Genomic DNA, 20541 nt, shown 5'->3' on the forward strand with positions numbered 1-20541 from the left:
ATTATTAATAATTTCCAAAATAGTCATTTTATGATTTGAAAAAAATTAATAATAATTTAAAAAATATTAATGTTATGATTTAATAATAATAATAATAATAATAATTTACAAAATATTAGTTTATGTAATAATAATAATAATTTACAAAATATTAATTTGATGATTTATTATAATTGAACATATCCATAAAAAATATAATTTCAATGTTTCTGCACTGTAAAAAATAAAGTCTAATTTAATAATGTCACTAATAATTTCCAAAATATGAATTGTATGATTTAATAATATTAATAATTTCAAAAATATTACAATTATGATTGTATATTATTAATAATTTCCAAAATAGTCATTTTATGATTTGAAAATATTAATAATAATTTCCAAAATATTAATTTGATGATTTATTATAATTGAACATATTCGTAAAAATGATGATTAATGTTTCTGCACTGTAAAAAAAAAAAATCTAATTTTAATATATATGATTTAATTTAGTATATAATTTAATAATGCTAATAATTTCTAAAATATTAATTTAATTTTTCTTATTATATCAGTTGAACATAACCATAAAATTATGATTACAAAGTTTCTGCACTGTAAAAAAAAAATAAAAATCTAATTTAATAATGTTACTAATAATTTCTAAAATTTTTTTTTTTATTATATCAGTTGAACATAACCATAAAATGATGATTATAATGTTTTTGAACTGTAAAAATAAAGTCTAATTAAGTAATAATATCACTAAAATTTCCAAGTTATTATTTTTATGATTTAATAATGTTACTAATACTTTTCAAATTATTAATTATATGATTTCTTTAATTATATCAATTGACAATTTCCATAAAAAATGAGTATTAAAACAATGTTTCTGCACTGTAAAAAATAAAAAGTCTAATTTAATAATGTCACTAATAATTTCCAAAATATTAATTGTATGATTTAATAATATTAATAATTTCCAAAATATTAAAATTATGATTGAATAATATTATTAATAATTTCCAAAATAATCATTTTATGATTTGAAAATATTTATAATAATTTCCAAAATATTAATTTGATGATTTATTATAATTGAACATATTCGTAAAAATGATGATTACAATGTTTCTGCACTGTAAAAAATAAAAAATCTAATTTAATAATGTTACTAATAATTTCTAAAATATTAATTTAATTTTATCAGTTGAACATAACCATAAAATGATGATTACAAAGTTTCTGCAATGTAAAAAATAAAAAAAATCTAATTTAATAATGTTAATATATTTATAATATATATATAATTTAATTTAGTATATAATTTAATAATGCTAATAATTTCTAAAATATTAATTTAATTTTTCTTATTATATCAGTTGAACATAACCATAAAATGATGATTACAAAGTTTCTGCACTGTAAAAAAATAAAATCTAATTTAATAATGTTACTAATAATTTCTAAAATATTTTTTTTATTATATAAATTGAACATAACCATAAAATGATTATGATGTTTTTGAACTGTAAAAATAAAGTGTAATTAAGTAATAATATCACTAAAATTTCCAAGTTATTATTTTTATGATTTAATAATGTTACTAATACTTTTCAAATTATTAATTATATGATTTCTTTAATTATATCAATTGACAATTTCCATAAAAATGAGTATTAAAACAATGTTTCTGCACTGTAAAAAATAAAAAATCTAATTAAAAAATATTATTAATACATTTTAAAGTAACAATTTTATAATGTAATAACTTTCAAAATATTAAATAATATCACTAATAATTTCCAATATATATCATATATAACTTAATAACATAATAATTGTCTAAATTTCTAATAACATCAATAATAATAATGAATAACAATATTACTGATAATGTCCAAAATGCTAACTTTATGATTTAATATGAATAATAATATGAATTGTGAGTAAATGATCAGGCCATATTTATTGTGGTGGATAAGAGGAAGGAGAGTAGAGATGTTCATCTGAACACAAGAGCAGCAGGATTCTTCTGATTCTTGGAGAGCTTGAAGACTGAAGAAGATCTCAATCTGAGCATTAAACGGCTCCAAGTCCAGGATCGTCCCGTCACTTTTCATATTTCCTCCAACTCAGATCTGAATGTCACTGTGATGAGTTTGAGTTCATTCTGAGCTTCTCAACACAGATTGATTCAGTCAATCAGATTCATTTGATCTGAGCTTCATCTGGACACCAGATTCAGGATCCCTGAGAGAATCAGATTCAGATTCATAATCAAGCTTCAGTGTTGATGTGAATCAGTCAAACTCAGGACATCTTTCTTACTCTCACTTTGACTTTCACTCACCTGTTTCCTGAATCATTGCCCTGAAAGACCTTCAGAAAGCATCTGACCACAGATCCAAACCAATGATTAAATACTGTAATATTCAAAGTATGTCTACTTATTCAGAGGGATTTTACAATTTCGGACACAGATTTGATCATTAAATATGACTTCATATCTGTGTGGAATCCACTCCTTAAAGAGGGAGGGGCTCTGTCATGATTGACAACTTGAGTTCAATCTTGTTCTGCCATTGCTGACAATTCCCACTGTTTTTCCCTGTTTGTTTTCCCGTTGCTGATCTGTCTGTTTCTGTTATTTGATTGTCTGCCTCCTGCCTTTCAACGCTTGCTTTGTTTGCTGGATTAACTCCGTCTGATCGCCGCTTGCCTCCACCATTCTGCCTGGACTCTGTTTCTGAGTCTGGATTGTCTATAATGTACTACTTTGATTATTGATCTGAATAAAGCTGCGTTTGGATTCTCACCTCCATTGTTACAAGATCCTACAGCGTGGTTCATTTTTAATGGTTAAACACTTTGTCACCTTCAAAATGCAAACATGCCATTTAATAATTTAACTAATTATGATTCTAAGAAAGGGAATATAGAATTGTTCTAAATAGAGTTCTAAGCCTATGCAAAATGTTGATTTCAGTCCAGTGAGTCGATACAGAGACAGTGTAAAATCACTTAAAAATCATCTCTGTCCTTTTTTATTATTTTCTTTTCTTTCCTATTAAGTAATCACTCAGACAATCATTTGACTAGGAACAATAGTAAACTACAAATTAACAAGACTTGTCAATAAAACATAATGAACTTTGCAACTATTGTTTGCTTTAGGGAGCCTACTGCTGCTTTTTAACTTAATCTGTATTTGTTATAATAATAATAATAATAGAACACATGTGACAGGATTAATGTCAACTGATTGAAATAAATTCTGGAAACTCAGTTATGCTCCAATTATTCATACTGTGAAAGAGACTTAAACCGCTGGCAAGCTCTTCCTCTTTCACTGCTTGGTAGGACTAGTTTAATCAAGACGAATATCCTCCCTCGATTATTGTGCTCTCTTCAGATGTTACCCGTAGGTTAACCAGGAAAGTCTCTGCTCAGCTGGAAAGTGCTTTTTCTCGATTTATATGGAATGGTAAAAAGACAAAAGTTTAAATACTCTCTAGTTCTATTAAAGTTTGGTGACAGATCTCTAGGTTCTTTGGGAGAGGCAGAACTATATTCATGTTGAATCCAATATAATTGAATCAGGATTTAGTTCCTGGAACAGGTTCACCTCTCTTTAAAACATGGCACATGAAGGGGATTGGTGTGCTAGGAGACTTGTTTGAGGATGGCTCTCTAATGTCTTTCCAACAATTACCACTAAATTTTGATCTCCCAAATCAACATCACTTTGGATATTTGCAAATTCGCCACTATCTTATTTCAAAGCAAAAACAAGAGTCAGATTTATTAGCAGTTTGGAGAGTTTGCTCATCAACACAATTAATGCTCTAAACAATGTAAAGATATAACACTTTTTTTTTTCTAAAACTTTTTTCTTGGGTCTTAAGAGGTTAATTTTTAATGTGTCAATATGTGTGACTTACTGAGTTTACAAACTCTTTTCCCTGGTCTGTGAGGACTCTCTAATGGTCTCAAACTGATCAACACATAAAATATAAAGTCAAAGACAGTCCAGCCAAAGAAATTTTGTAACAACTCACATAAAAAAAATAGTCACATTAAAAGGGTTAACCACTAGGATTTAAAGTGAAATACCAATGCCAGCAAACGTTTGTTGATGTGTATGTATATTTTTTATTTCTTAGATGGAAAATGTTGAATTAAAGAGTAGCGTAGGCCTACCCAAAATAAAGCTAAGAAACCCCCAATGTATTTAAAACTTCTCTCATAACAAACAAAACAAAACAAAATGTCTTAGCTGTTGGATGATGATCCTTTCCTTAAATTAATCATTGGGGGGGGGGGGGGGTCACTGAGTCGAGAAAAAAAAACAGTGAGTGCGTTGAAATATGTTGATCTACTCTTGAGTTGATTTAACAAATGGCAGATGATTGAGGGACGAAACTTCAGAATGATGGTGTCCAAAAAACGACAGATGTCATTCAGACAGCACACCATTTACCAATGTCCAAACAATCAGGTATCTGGACAATAAAGAAGTCCTTAGGCTGAGCTTAAAACGAAAAGTTTCCCAACCAGGACTTCACAAGATAATACAAACAGTCTGAAGTAGCTCCAAGGAACCATGCGTTCCCTCTACCACAACTGAATCTACTTCTTCATTCATCCACTCACCTATTATACATTCCAGGTGTCCAATCAGCGCCCTCTAGTGTCCTGTAGTTCCATTAGAACAGCATTTTTATTACCATTATTCCATGGATAATAAAAAAACAAGTGACAGACATTTCATTCTGTCACATACCCCCTCCCGTGTTTAACAATGTGTCACATCCGTGGCCAGTTTTCAAGTTCTGTACATGATACGTGTCAGTGACCGTAGGATCAAACATAAAAGAGACACGGTAGTTCACAAGTCCTAATTTTCTTTTCTATTTTTGCCGGCCCTTTCCATCTAGGAGATAATTTGGCCATGAAAGCGTCCTCGGCCTTGGATAACGGATGAGATTGCACACACCACATCTCCTGCACAGAACTCTTGATTCCTTCTGCGCTGGTTATAATACCGTCTTTGGTGGTGTTGTGCTTTCTCCACATTAGCTTTAACCAGGTCCATAATCTGAGAATGCCGTTCCAAAGTACTATGGACAGATATTAAACTGTTTAATGACAAGCAAGCAGAAGCATAGGCAGGTGACCACTCCACATCACATTCATTGACTTTCCAAGCCCCGTTCTCTCAAATTCAAGGACCCAACACAGCATAGTGAGAATGTTTATAACAAAACTTGTAGGCTTTACTGCAGAAAACAATTTGAGAGAGAGAGAGGGAATAACATTACCTGATGGATCGCTGCTAATATTTCCGGAAGATGACCAACGCCTCCTCCTGAAGTGACTTGCTGTGCGCCTTCGCCGATTGCAGTGCATTAAAACACTGTTTTCCAGCGCCGCCGCCGCCGTGCTTCATTCTCCAAATGCATAGTTTGTCTAAAGTGATGTACACTCACTATATAGTACACTATGACCAGCGCAGTCGTCCCTCCAAACTAAAAGCAGCATGTTGTCTGCCGGCTTTTCTCCTCTCTTTGTTTATTTCCAGGAGTTCCATTGGAATTTTCCCGCACGTTAATTCTGACCAATCGAAAAGCAGTTTAGGAAATACGTTCAATAACATCTGGCCAATGAGTGATGTGGATGTTGTCACATGACTGCATTTTGGTTCGTTTCTACTGGTTCGGACCAGAGCCGACGTGTGAAACGGACCCAAAACGGCAGAATAATGCTACAAGTATCATTCGTTGCCCTTGGTCCGAACCAAATGAACGGAACCACAGATGTGAAAGCACCCTTAAATGATCAGACTATTATATTACGTAAAATAATAAAACAACAGAAAATATGTGTGTGTTTGGAAACAACAGTAATAATTATAGTTATGATCGCCAGGGACTATTGTACTGTGATTATGATATGTGTTTCACCTTGGTTTAATATTTTAGCTGTAAAATTAGATTGATCTGATCATTATAATGTGTTCTGACTGCTTTAATGACTACGGTTTATTAAAAACAAGTTTAGATATGGAAAACGGATTATGTAAAATTAGATTAATCATCGCTCTGAAACATTTAAATCATTTTATGACAATAAAACACAAAATAACCTGTGAGTTTCTTTCGGCTTCCTGCCCTTTCTTTAAAGTGTAAGCGATATTTAAATACCTCATTTATTCATTTACGCTTTAAAAATGCTTTTCTTAGTGAGTGTTTTGGAATGTAAATTTTGTATTTTTGACTTAAAAACAGGAAAAATAATCTTAATGCATAATGGAAACGAGTTTTTTTTTTTTTTTACCCCATTGGCAGATCATTTGAAAAATATGCTTAAACGATGAAATAGCGAAATATCATTGTTTCTTATGTAGAAAATGCATTTTATTTTAAGAATTCATTCATTACACATATTTTCCTGATGCAGATTCTGTCAAAGTGACAAAAATGGCATGTCCTTTTATACATTATATTAATATTATATAATACATTATATTTATATACATATTTTATTAATATATACAGGATTATTTAGATAGATTATTTTGAGCTTATGTTAAAGGAGTAGTTCACTTTCATTACAACAATGCACAGATAATGTAGTCACCCCCTTGTCATCCAAGATGTTCATGTCTTTCTTTCCTCAGTCGTAAAGAAATGATGTTTTTTTGAGGAAAACATTTGAGGATTTCTCTCTTTATAATGGATATGGATGGAGCCCCGAAGTTTGAACTTCCCAAATGCAGTTTAAATGCAGCTTCAAAAGACTCTAAACGATCCCAGTCGAGGAGGAAGGGTCTTATCTAGCCAAACCATCCGTTATTTTACAAACAAATTGACAATTTATCGACTGTTTAACCTCAAATGCTGGTCTTGTCTCATCTCTGTCTGTGTGATTCTGGTAAATAGAGTTAGGGTACGTTGTCTTGTTTCCAGCCAAAATATCTAAAAATTCTTAAATCAGGAAGGATTTTCTTGACAAGTAAAAATTATTATCTTGTTTTTGGTAAAAACAAGTCAAAATTAGGCGAGTTTTTGCTTAAAACAAGCAAAATAATCTGCCAATGGAGTAAGCAAAAAAAAAATCTTATTTCAAGCAGACAACTAGATTATTTTTCTGACCCCATTGGCAGATTATTTAGCTTGTTTCAATCAAAAACTCACTTCATTTTGACTTGTTTTTACTAAAAACAAGACAATAATTTTTACTTGTCTAGAAAATCCTTCCTGCTTCAAGTATTTTTAGATATTTTGGCTGGAAACAAGACAAAAAATCTGAGTAAGAAAAGCATTTTTTGCAGTGTAGATACGGTTAAGAAAAGATGAATCGCTGTCTGGACAACTGAGCTTATGCTTATCTTACTTAGATTTTTTGTCTTGTTTCCAGCCAAAATATCTAAAATTCTTAATTAAAAAAGGATATTCTGGACAAGTAAAAAATATTGTCTTGTTTTAAGAAAGAACAAGTCAAAATTAAGTAAATTTTTGCTTAGAACAAGAAAAAATAATCTGCCAATGGAGCAAGCAAAATAATCAATTTCAAACGGAAAACAAGATTATTTTTCTGACCACATTGGCAGATTATTTAGCTTGTTTCGAGCCAAAACTCGCCTAATTTTGACTTGCTTTTTTCTGAAAACAAGATCATCATTTTTACTTGTCTAGAAAATCCTTCTCGATTTAGAAAACAACAGGAAACAAGACTAAAATTCTAAGTAAGAAAAGCATTTTTTGCAGAGCATGTGTCTGAGAGAGATTTGTCAGACTGAGGCCTTGTCTTTCCATTCATCGAACACCTTGCACCAAACTTAGTCACCAAATCTTAGTCTCATGAACTCCCCAGAATCCCCGGACCACATACTCGATCCAAATACTTTTACTGATCATTCATTACTACATACTTCCCTTCTGGGGCTCATTCAAAAATATGTGCGGACAGCTACTTCATGTTCCACTGAGCAAGCATTTTAAACATGATTTTCACAGAGATGTGTCCTCTGTCCACGGTGGAGGATAATGGCTTTAAAGTGATGATTTCAGAAAACACGGAACTACGTTTTTATAAGCTGACGACCTAAAAAAACAAGTGTAAGAACACAAAAGTAGAGCGCAACGTGTCCTATATTACTCTGAGATCTACGCCCGCTGGTGGGTAATTTAATGGCGACAGTAAACATTCATTATTTAACCATGTTAAAGGATTATTTCTCCACCCTGAAAGCAGGAGATATATTGAGAAACTAAATGTTAGTGGTCTATATCTGTGCACCCTTTTCCTTACCTTAAATGAATGGCCCAACATGAAGAAAAACCCTGACATCTACGACTTTCTGTGTCCTTAAACTTTCGTTTTTTGAATCGACAGCTTATGAAAACATAGTTATGTGTTTTTTTAACTTGTTTACCTTACACCTTGTCTCATAGCAGCTTTTAAGCAGTTTTTGTTATAAGTCAGAATTGACAAGGAGGCAGCGTCCCGCAATACAAAGTCAATGGAGAGCGTTTGGTTGTTTGATATAATTAGAATATCTTCAGAAAGAAGTGAAACTTGTATAATGTATGCATTCATTCCACACAGACATATATATTTCAAGTGTTTCTTTTAATTTTGATGATTATAACTGACAACTGATGAAAACCTCAATTCAGAATCTCAGAAAACTAGTCACACTCTAATCAGAAAATTAACTGAAAACACCTGCAAAGGCCTTTAATGGTGTCTCAGTCTAGTTCTGTAGGCGACACAATCATGGGGAAGACTGCTGATGTGACAGTTGTCCAAAAGACCACCATTGACACCTTGCACAAGGAGGACAAGACACAAAAGGTCGTTGCAAAAGAGGCTGGCTGTTTTTGTTTCTGAACTCTTCCCTAGATCATCGCCTTAACGCAAGTCTGTCACTGAGCTCTACAGCCAGTTATCTTGACCTCAGGACTTGAAATCAGACTCATTCAGATGAATTTGCCACAGTTTAACTCCACTCCAAGTGTAGGAACATCTAGAAGCAATATGAATGCTCCTGAACTACATTTACAGTGTGAATACTTATGCAACGGGATCTTTTCAGTTTTTTATTTCTAATAAATTTGCACAAATGTTAGAAACCTATTTTTTGCTTTGCCATTATGGAGTAGGGAGTGTAGATTGATTGAAAGTAATTTAAAGTAGTTTAACATAAGGCAGCAACAACAAAATGAGAAAAAATTGAAGGGGTATCAATACTTTCGCAACGCACTGTAAGTATTGAGTGCTGTACATATTCATACTTTTCAGTTGGCCAAGATTTCTAAAAAAAAAATCCTTTCTTTGTATTGGTCTTAAGTAATATTCTAATTTTCTGAATTGGGGTTTTCATTAGTTGTCAGTTATAATCATCAAAATTAAAAGAAATAGACACTTGAAATATATCAGTCTGTGTGAGATGATTGCATACATTATACAAGTTTCACTTCTTGAATGGAATTAGTGAAATAAATCAACTTTTTGAAGATATTCTTATTATATGACCAGCACTTGTTATGTACACGCTGGAAAAAGACTTTAAAGCTAGAGAGAGAGAGAGACATTTATATTCTCATGAATATATTGGCTTAATGCATGGACTCATGTTCATGCTGAAAGTTAATTTGCAAGACTTAAAGACAGTGTTTTCGTGTTGCAATGAATTATTTATTTTAACGCATGCCTTAGTTTTGGTACTTAAAAAAAGTCATTTGAAAGTTATTTATTTTTGTAGTTCAGAAAATGCTTTATTTGAAACCCAGAATGTGTGGCACCTAAATGCACTTGATTCATCCCAGTCAACTTTGATATTGTTCACATTACAAACACAGACAGTAAAACAATAGGCAATAACTAAAGGTTTATTTTTGATAGATAATATTGTTGCATACTATGCATTCTCAAAAGGGAAACAAATTAGTTGTTCGTTTTAAGAAACCTGTTTTATTTTCTCTTGTATATTTAATATTGCTCTTTAATTGGCAAAAATAGGTTTTATCCGATAACTCGATTAATTGATGGAATTTTCGGTAGAATACTCTATTGCTAAAATATTCGATAGCTATAACCTCGGTCAGCACTTTACTTAAAGGAATAAAGCTGAAAATGTACTCGCCCTCAGGCCATCCGAGATCAGTTCACATCTTGAGAAGCCCATAATCCATAATAACGCTTCCTCTGGTGAGAAAGTGGTCTGGTCTGAAACAGGAGAGAAATCTGGTTGGGGCTAGAATATTAAGTCAATATTAAGTCATTTAAGTCAAGATGAACAACATTTAATGGAAGTGTTATCAGGGATTTTTGGAACAAATCATCAAATACCATTAAATATGAAGTGTCTGTTTAATTTGTGTTCTTTTATTCATTACTCAATGGAGTTGTTGGGCAGAACATGGCTAATTTACCCAATTAAAAGCAACAAACTGTGAAAAACAATCAGTCCCATTTTTATTGTACAATCGTGTTTGTTAACGTCATTAAGACTGATGAGGATTTGCATAGAAGCGTACGCACAACAGTTAGTTTACCCAAAAATGACCGTTATGTCATCATTTACTGAAACCTCAATTACTTTCTTCTATGGAAAACAACAACAGAAGTTATTTTGAATAATGTTGGTAACCAAACCATTTTTTTTTCACTTTTCAAATGCTTTTCTTGCTTAGATCTTTTTGTCTTGTTTCCAGCCAAAATATCTAAAAATTCTTAAGTCAAGAAGGATATTCTAGACGAGTAAAACTCGTTTTCTTCAAGTCAAAATGAAGTGAGTTTCTGCTTAGAACAAGCTAAATGACAAAACAAGATTATTTTTCTTACCCCGTTGGCAGATTATTTTTCTTTTTTTAAGCAAAAATGCACGTAATTTTGACTTGTTTTTTTTTTTCTGAATACAAGACAATCATTTTTACTCGTCTAGAAAATCCGTCTTGCTTTAAGAATTTTTAGATATTTTGGCTGGAAACAAGACAAAAAAAATCTCAGCTAGAAAAGCATTTTTGCAGTGTACTTTTTGATAATATCTTACTCTTGCTTTCAGCAGAACAGACTTAACAATCATAATTGGACTTGACCATTGACCTCCATTTCAGAAAAAAACACTCAAGACATTTTTCTTCAAATGAGGAAAGTCAGTCATACAGCTGTTGATCCACACGAGGGCAGTAAATGATGACAGAATGAACATTTTTGGGTCAATTGGAATCATTCTGATCTGTGTTGATTTATTAGATTAGGGCAAATCAGCAGAAATCAAAACATTTTCATAAAACGTCGATGTTCAGTCGAAATATATTGTCTTATAAAGTAAATAAACATTATCACTTACTGTCTAAGGTGAGATACAATGTTTCTGCCTCGCGTATTTTTAGAAATCTCACAAAATACAGAAATACTCAGCAGTGTGTGAGACACAGAGCTCCAGGAAAGTCGCATTTCACTAAAAATCAACGTTTAGTCGCATCGCAATGTTACTTTCCTTAATAAAATGCACGTAACTGGCGTTTGGACGTATGTGCAGCATGTTTCCAAATATATTTAACATCTGACAATACTCTTGATTCTCTTGTTTTCAACTAGTATAAGTATTATGCATTTTAACGACCGTGAAACAGCCACAAAACGGAGAAATGCGCGCGTGCTCGCGCTGTTCCATTCCGCTGAGCGCGCAGAACGAGAGGCGCGCGCACGAGTGTGACGTCACAGTGCCGCGGCTTTAAGAACCCCTGCTCACTGATTCGAATCATAACAGACGCGAATCTGCTTGAGTGCGTTGGGAATCGGCGGCTGATTTTCTGATCTATTCACTTCAGATGCGCGGTTTACCAACTCTTCTCAGACTATTCGTGGTTTGAACACACTGTGTGTACGTTTCACCAGTGTAATCTCATTTTCGAGATGGCTAAGACATCCGAAAGCCAACCTGTGGCTGTAACTGCGTGGTCTTTCGATCAAATGAAGGTTTCTTCTCCTCCAGACACCATGGAGAACAAAACAACAGGTGAGACTGAAATCAAACATGGGTTATTTTCACTCGCTAGTCTTATTTTACTGTGATTCTGCTCTCAGTGCTGAGCTTTTTCCACTGATATGAATGTGAATGCAGTAACTGCCAGTCGCTTCTAGTCTAATTATTAGAGCTGCGCTTGACTTTTTGCTTGAGGAACTGTTTAAATGTCAGGAAAATTTGTTGTTGAAATGGTTTCTAATCTGTAGTCGGAGCTGTTTCTAATGTTTTATTCTTCACTGTTGCTTGTTTCAGACAAGCCCTCAAAAGGGAAGAAGGGCAAAGCCGCCCGTAGCCTCTTCCGGAACTGCGGTAAAGTTAGTTTCATATTCGCACATTCGGACTTCCGCGTTCAATAACTCTGTTAATCTGCATCAAAAAAGGCTATTTTTGGTCAAACATCATTACCCACTATTATGAGCACAAACTACAACGCATTTTTCTGCAGAAGTCGGCGTTTTAAAGAAGCTGATAAACACGCTTACCTCTATGGAGTGTCGTGACGTCATCGCTCATCTGAGGGACCGTCTTCAAATTACGTTTCCATTACGGCAGCCTGCTAACAATTCACTGTCCATGGTACTAAAGTCATCAGAGAACATGACATCAAAGATTTTAAATAGTTACATTTTATAGCTGAAACAAATCCATTAATACAATTTTAAACAATAATAAATGTAAATGTATTTTGTAATTTTCTCTTTATATTTTTTTAATTGTTCTAACTATGTCAGGAGTGTTCATGATCTTGATCTTGTCTATTACAATGAGTTATTTATTTATTTGCTTGGTCAGACACATAACTGTAACACGACAGTGTACTCAAGTAAAAGCACCCCAAGGTGGCAGGTGTTGTCCAGCAAATGCGATATTCATATTTTGTTCAATTGATTATACAACCTATTCAGCTGTGGATGCACAAATACAATAATGAAGATACATTTATGCTTTATATATATTATATTAGTCATGGAATCCCCGACTGCCCTCTGCAACTGGAGCGGTTAGCCAAGCTCAGGTCTGGGTGTACAAGGGTACCAGACAGAGCTAAATTCCCTCAAACGAAAGCAAAAGCAAATGAAGACATGGCAAACTATCCACATGTGTTTTGCAGCGTTCAGCAATGTAGCTAATCACAGACACAGAGATCTCTATAACTAAGATTAGTGACCTTTTCCAGAATCAGAATTCTCGACCGTGAGCCCGTCTTTTTTCCCCTTTTCCCAAAACAACTTAATACTAATAATAGTTTCAGCTATTAAAATAGTCCAATAGCAAAGTGATTGTATCTAGTGTCGTTTTTTATTAAGTAAATTTAGAAAAACGTTTGGAGCATTTTTGTTTGTTTAATTTTGTATAATAAATTTAAATATAATAATATAGGGGAGAGCGGGACACAATAACTTTTTGGATTTCGCGGTTTATGTAAATCCACTTGGGGTTCAGAGTACAATTTTTATCCACATTATTTTCACACTTGTCTAGTACAAATATATTGCTCTGTTTCATATTTACAGTGTATACGCTTTTCGTTATTTACCTCAAAAGAAAGGAAGTGAAACGTGACAACATGCCCCGTAGGTGGGGACCGTGGGGTACATTGTAACATCTGAGGGGCACGTTGTAACACGACCGTATGACAGCTTCAAATGTTATATGATCGAATGAAAAAAATATATGCACAACAAACTAAAATATTATGTCAGTAAAATACATGTGTCAACTTTTTCAAATGAAGTAATGACGTTTAAAAAAATAATCTAATTTTGGAGTTTGACAATGAACACATCGCAACAATGCTTTGAACGGCCCTGATTTCAACACACAGCTGTACAGTAGTTCAAAACAATGTGGACAAATAGATGAAACACATTTAGACATTCAGAAGAACACTCCACACACAGCTCTCATACAACACGACACACATAAACGACCCAAAATGCTTTACATTTCTTGAAATAATAACATCTGAACATTGATTGTCATCCTTAATTCACCTGTTTCTTGTGGTTTCTTATCAAAACCCATACAAGTAAATAGTGTTAATTGCACCGCTAATGTCATAGAATAGTGTAGTTTAATAACAGCGGGGCATATTGTCACACAGTGTCACAACGTTCCCCATCTGCAGGAATATAAAACAGGTTGTCTTCTGCTGGTTGGCCAAGCATTGATAAACTGTCTAAACTGATAAATAACAAATTGGAGATTAAAATAATAGCAGAATTGTCTAATTTTAAATGAATATTTAAAACTGAAATGAAAAGTTTACTTCAGCCAGAAATGTACTTTTACTATGGTAAAATAAATATTCAGCGATCTTCAAAAGGCTTTTGAATTTTGACGCACTTTTTGCTCTGCATAGTGTTGCTATGGCAACTAGTAAATACTGTAAATTTGGTTATGCTAGCATGTGTGGAAATATTTAAACCACGTTTGTCACAATTAACCCCGCGTTAGGTTGTGCCCTGCTCGATCACCCCTAATGTAGGCCTACGTTTTTTGAGCGCCCAGCAGACAACTAATCATATTCTGTTTGATCATTTTGCCTTCTCAAATAATCACGACTTGCCTTAAAAAAATCTATAGATATAAAACAGTTCAAGTACTGAACAATTAGTTTAAACGTTAAATCTAAATAAATGTGCGCTGTTGCATATAGTGTGTGTAGAGCATTAATAAACCCATAAAAGGGTTTATTATCCAAGAGTTTGCTTTGCAGGACATGGAGACGCCAGTGCGATCACTTGCATTTTTTTCAGTGAAAGCAATTTAAAAGTATCCATGTTATTTGTGTACAGTACACTCAACAAAACACAAACAAAAAAGAAAACAAACATGATGCATGTTCTGCCGTCGCGTTGGAGCTTCACAACAAATAACGAAACTCCGCAAAAACATCCCTCAAAGACAAGATAAATATATCTATAAAAAGCTTTAAATTGTTACTTAACGAAATAAAACAAATCGAAAACAAAAACAATTTCATTATGTAATTGTTAAATATGAATTTCTCTCTAAATGTGTGTCCCAAAAAGGAGATTGCAGACAGGATCTTTGCTGCACTGACTCATAATATACTAGTTTATTAATAAATAATTCAAACATGTTCTTACTCTTTCCTTGACACATTCATTGTTATTTATTTTTGCCGGTGCTTTGTGGCAAGTTTCAGCCTATTGTGTGCGCTTGAAAGCGGATCTCTTGCTGCGCTGAAGGACACTAAACGCCGTCCAAACTGGTCTCAAAAGCTAAAGTGAAGGTTCGTGTTCTTCCCTCCAACATAAAAAATATAAAATATAAAATATGTCTAAGATATAAAAATAAGGAGAAGCCTAAAAAAATAGACCGGATGCCTTGGGGAGCCATGACCTGAAAATATGCCTGAAGCGCAGCCCTAAGTGTGTAAAAAAGTCAGGATTGTCGTCCCAGGCTGAAATGCTGCGCTCTAATTGACTGCTTTGATGCGCTGCAACACTGTACTGCATTGTTTTAATGCTTACAGCCCGTGTGTGCGTGTGTGTGTGTGTGTGTGTGTGTATATATATATATATATATATATATATATACACTGATAACATACTTTCTCACAGTCAGAGACAAAACATTATTCTCCTTTTTGCTCATTATTAATGAGACTGATTCAAGAATAATTTGATGATAGTTCAGTAACAGAGAAGATCCTGCTGTGGTCTTTGTGAGGTTGTCAAAATCAGCAAATATCACTGTAAAAAATTGCTGTTAATTTACGGCAGTATTTTAACAGTATAATCCTGTTATAATCAAAAGCAGTGCATTGCTTTTTTTTTTGCTTTTTTTTTACGGTTGACACAGTTTAACAGTATTTTGCCATATTTATTGCATGAAGAAAAGAAAACAGTACTTAACTGTATTTGTGAAACAGAAAATGTCATCGAGCACATGTGGATGTTCATTCGTCTTTATCTGTGACTTAACCGGTGAGTGCACCTTTGCCTTGCTCCTTTTACACAAACGCATGTTTGCAATTGCAAATAACTGCAATAATTGTGGGTGCTGATATTGTAACTGTTTTATCTGTCCATTTCAGTGATAAACCGGTCAATGTGCCAAGTTAGAGTGGAGCTGGATTTCTGATTCAGATGTTCCACGATTACAAGGTGAATGCTATAAACTCTTCTGTAAGTAAGCTTTTAAACACTGTAGCAACAATGTCAGATTAATGTCTCATTATTACAGTTTTTTTCAATCGCTAACAAGCGCTTACCCATACTTCAGATACTTTTTCTAAACTCTTAACACAGACTGGCACCTACAAAATACAATTGGACAAATGGATAATTTTCTTCTCAAAAATACATTTTGTTAAATATATACTAACTCTTCATTTCAAAACAGAACACAACTTTCTCTGCACACACTAACTTTACCAAAACACTGGAAATCTGACTCAAAATGAAATTATTCTGTCAAAAAATAACACTTGTTTTCACTTCACAAGGTACATGCAGTCAATCAAAGTACACCAGGTTTCAAAATACTGGCTATTGTTGACATTACAAAAACTGCATAGACTTTTTATGTTTCAGTTTTACAGGTATTTGCATGCAAAACATGCAATCCACCGTTTTGACACTAAATTTCTTGGTTAGGTACTGTTTGTCCACATGTACAGTAATGTTCACATTCAAAAGCATTCCAGTAAAAAGCAAATAAGTTTGTTTTTCAAAAAAAAAAAAAAAGCAAAAAACCCAGATAAAAGGGGGGGGGGGGGGGTCTAAAAAAAAAAGCACAAAATTACTGTATCTAATCTCTGCGATCTTGAAATTAATTGAATTGAGAATGAATGGTAAATTCCAATGAAATACATGAATGAACATGACTCATTTTTTGTGAGTTGAGACATATATTATGTGGTAATCATATATTGAATGTATAGTGCATAGAGAAACTTATCACCACTGTCATTCATTTTATTTACTTGCATTTGATCAACTCTATTTCATACATTACTTGGTATTTGTAAAGCATCATAAATAAAGTTCAAATGTATGTCTCTAAATGCATTTGTCACTTATCATCACTGAATCAGAAACTTATCATCACTGTCATTTTATTGAATGACAGTGATGATAAGTTTCTGTATGTACTGTACATTCAATATATGATTTCCACATATGTCTGAACTCACAAAAAAAATAGTCATGTTCATTCATGGTTTTCATTCACTTTTTATTGCATCGAATTATCATCATTTCCTGAAATTTGGCATGTGAAATGATCATGCTTAACATACTAGACATACAGTGCTTTTTATTTCTTTTATATGTTTGTTGTTTATGTGATTTACAATATTTAATGTATTATAAACTAGCAACTCAAGTGGAATTTAATGGAATTTATTTGATTTCAATTCAGTTTCCTGACATTCCAATTCCAAATCCAATTCCATTCCAGGAAGTGAACTGGAATTTACCATTCATTCTCAGTTGAATTCATGAAAGGCCCCAACCCTGTTTGGAAACATGTGGCCTAACCCTGAAGATCGCAGAGATTAGATACAGTAATTTTGTGATTTTTTTTTTTTTCTTTTTTGTTCAGAATGCTCTTGTGTGTTTCATGGATATTTTGTTCACTGTATAAGCAATACTGTAAAACTTTTTCTGTTCTATCATGCTGTGTTTCTACTGTACCTCCTGTAATAAACAGAAAAAGAAATGTATTTGCTTTTTCCTGGAATGCTTTTGAATGTGAACATTACTGTACATGTTATACAGTTCCCAAACAAGAAATGTACTGTCAAAACGGTGGATTGCATATTATGCATGCAAATACCTGTAAAACTGAAACATAAAAGTCTATGCAGTTTTTGTAATGTCAACAATAGCCAGTATTTTGAAACCTGGTGTACTTTGATTGACTGCATGTACCTTGTGAAGTGAAAACAAGTGTTATTCTTTGACAGAATAATTTCATTTTGAGTCAGATTTCCAGTGTTTTGGTAAAGTTAGTGTGATCAGAGAAAGATGTGTTCTGTTTTGAAATGAAGAGTTAGTATATATTTAACAAAATGTATTTTTGAGAAGAAAATTATCAATTTGTCCAATTGTGTTTTGTAGGTGCCAGTCTGTGTTAAGAGTTTAGAAAAAGTATCTGAAGTATGGGTAAACGCTTGTTAGCGATTGAAAAAAACTGTAATCTGAGAATTAATATGAACATCAAAAGCCAACTTCTCGTCAAGCCATATTCCTAGATATTTATAAGCAGCTATTTGTTCAATGTGTAAGCCATCAACTGAAAGAATAAATAGAGCAGTGGTCATAGAACAACTACGTGTAAAAAATAATGTATTTAGTTTTATTTGTATTTAAAACAAATTTCAGATCTAATAAAGTAAGCTGTAAAGTACAAAAAGACTCCTGAAGGATTGTAATAGCTTGAGATAATGAAGATGCAGTTGAGTAAATAATTGTATCGTCAGCATAAAAATTTAACTTTGCAGATGTTATTTCCTTACCTAGAAGATAAACATATTAAATGGAAGGGAAATTAAATCTAAATCTTATCAGCCTCTCTTCACAACATGTCAGTAATTATTTTGCAGAAAGTGATATTAAGAACAGCTAAATGCTAATACATACTTAATATTTAGGGTTATCTCAGTTGTTGTGTCAGATTATTGACTGTCCATGCCACACTCTCAGAAAAAAGTTACAAAACTGTACATTTTAGGGTACAAGTAATGTCACTGGGGTGGTACCCTAAAGGGTACAATTTAGTACCTCTAACTGAAAATTTAAAACATGTTTTGGGTACATACACTGTCAGAAAAAATGTACTGCAGAGGTACTATTTTGTACCTTTTTTTTCTGAGAGTGCATGACAAATGACCAAATATAGACATTTTCCTGTTTCTTAGAAAATAGATTGTTTAAAGAATAAGAGACACATTACATGCAATCCATGAATGAATGAACAAATAAATAAATGTAATGTAATTTGTGATCCATTCTGAAGTACCAGTACTTGCAGTACCTATATAAAGTAGCCAGAAAGAAATGCTAATTGAAAGGTCAGATGCACTTATAGGATATATATATATATATGACTCCACAAGAAGAGTCTTGGACAGACCATGTGTTCTACAGTTCTGAAGAAAATAAATCCATGTTGAATCAACAAATATCAACATGTCAAGCATATTTACAAATGAAAGCAGTGTGCAATTCCCCTCTTGCCCATCCAAATACTCTCACAATCCAAAGTAACATTCCAGGGGATAAAGATAAGATAATGTTATTGGGGTCGTTTCAACCCGCTGACATGAAAAACCAATCGCGGCAACAGAGTAAAATAATCACGGACTTGACAACACTGATGTTAGTCCAACAAACTGGAGTTATACAACACTAGCTTTCCAAGAAATAAACATTTCAAAGTTTTCTGCATTGCTATGAACCTGTTCATGAATTTAACGTACAGTTATTTTGAACATTCAAAACAATTTATACAAGATTTTTTTATTTGTTACCATTGTGGTGAACAGTGGCGCTTCTGCTTAGGTTGTTAGTAGCTGTTATTCACATGTAAATGCGTGCCGCAATTATTTGTTTTTTTAAATGACAAATGCTAAACAGGTGAATCTTTTTTTATTTCACAAACAGATTTATTTAGCTTGTTGTCCAGAGAATAATGTGACAATACAAATTCAGTACACCTTCTGAACATGCATTTCACAAGTTATGTTTTCGGTTAAATCATAAGCAGAATATGAGCATTTCAGCCTGCTGACTACAGACTATGTACCCATACCCTAACCACAAGCGCTACACTTCACCATAATGGTAACCTTTAAAAATTGACAAACAAAAACTTTTTTAAATGTGAAATATAACTGAACAACAAACTTTACTAAGTCTTTCTTTATCCACCCATTCCCCCCCAAAAAAACAAAAACATTAAACAGCACTTAATTTCCACATTTAAGCTCCTGATCTAGCCTTATGCAAAGCATGCTGGGAACTAAAAATCCACTGCCCAGTTTCCGAATTTACTGAAGTTTCTGTTGGTTTTGTTGTGTTACCGTTGTGGTGAAGAGTAGAGCCTGTGGTTAGATTGAGGATGGACAGCAAAAGTACCACACTACATGTCATATGTGTAGTTTGATTATTTGTGTGTAAATACACAATATGAGTTTATAAGATTGCTCTGTTGGCAACTAATTGCAAAGCAATCTCCTAACTATAAACACCATAAACCCAATACAGCATATACTTTCTGTTGTCACTTTGTGTCTAGTCAAGGTGACTGGGTGTCTTGAACACATCACTGATGTTGTCTGCTGCCTGCTTTACTGAGTGTTTGTTTATTGTGCGTGTATGCGTACTTAGATGGGTTAAAAGCAGCGCATAAATACCAGAAATGGGTCACTATACTTAACCACAATTCACACAATTTAAATAATGTTAGAACTGAAAGATGTAAACCTGATAAGTAAGTAATATTGCAATGATGACTTACTGCTTAACCAACCAAGT

General features: G+C 33.1%; 1 protein-coding gene across 1 annotated transcript in view; it reads right to left on the reverse strand.

Annotated features, from left to right (window-relative positions):
- The window catches only part of LOC141319911 (NACHT, LRR and PYD domains-containing protein 12-like), an 812443-nt gene that overhangs the window by 333966 nt on the left and 457936 nt on the right, over window positions 1-20541 (reverse strand). The window lies entirely within an intron of this gene.

This window comes from Garra rufa, chromosome 1, assembly GCF_049309525.1.
Source record: "Garra rufa chromosome 1, GarRuf1.0, whole genome shotgun sequence".
Classification (NCBI taxonomy): Eukaryota; Metazoa; Chordata; class Actinopteri; order Cypriniformes; family Cyprinidae; genus Garra; species Garra rufa.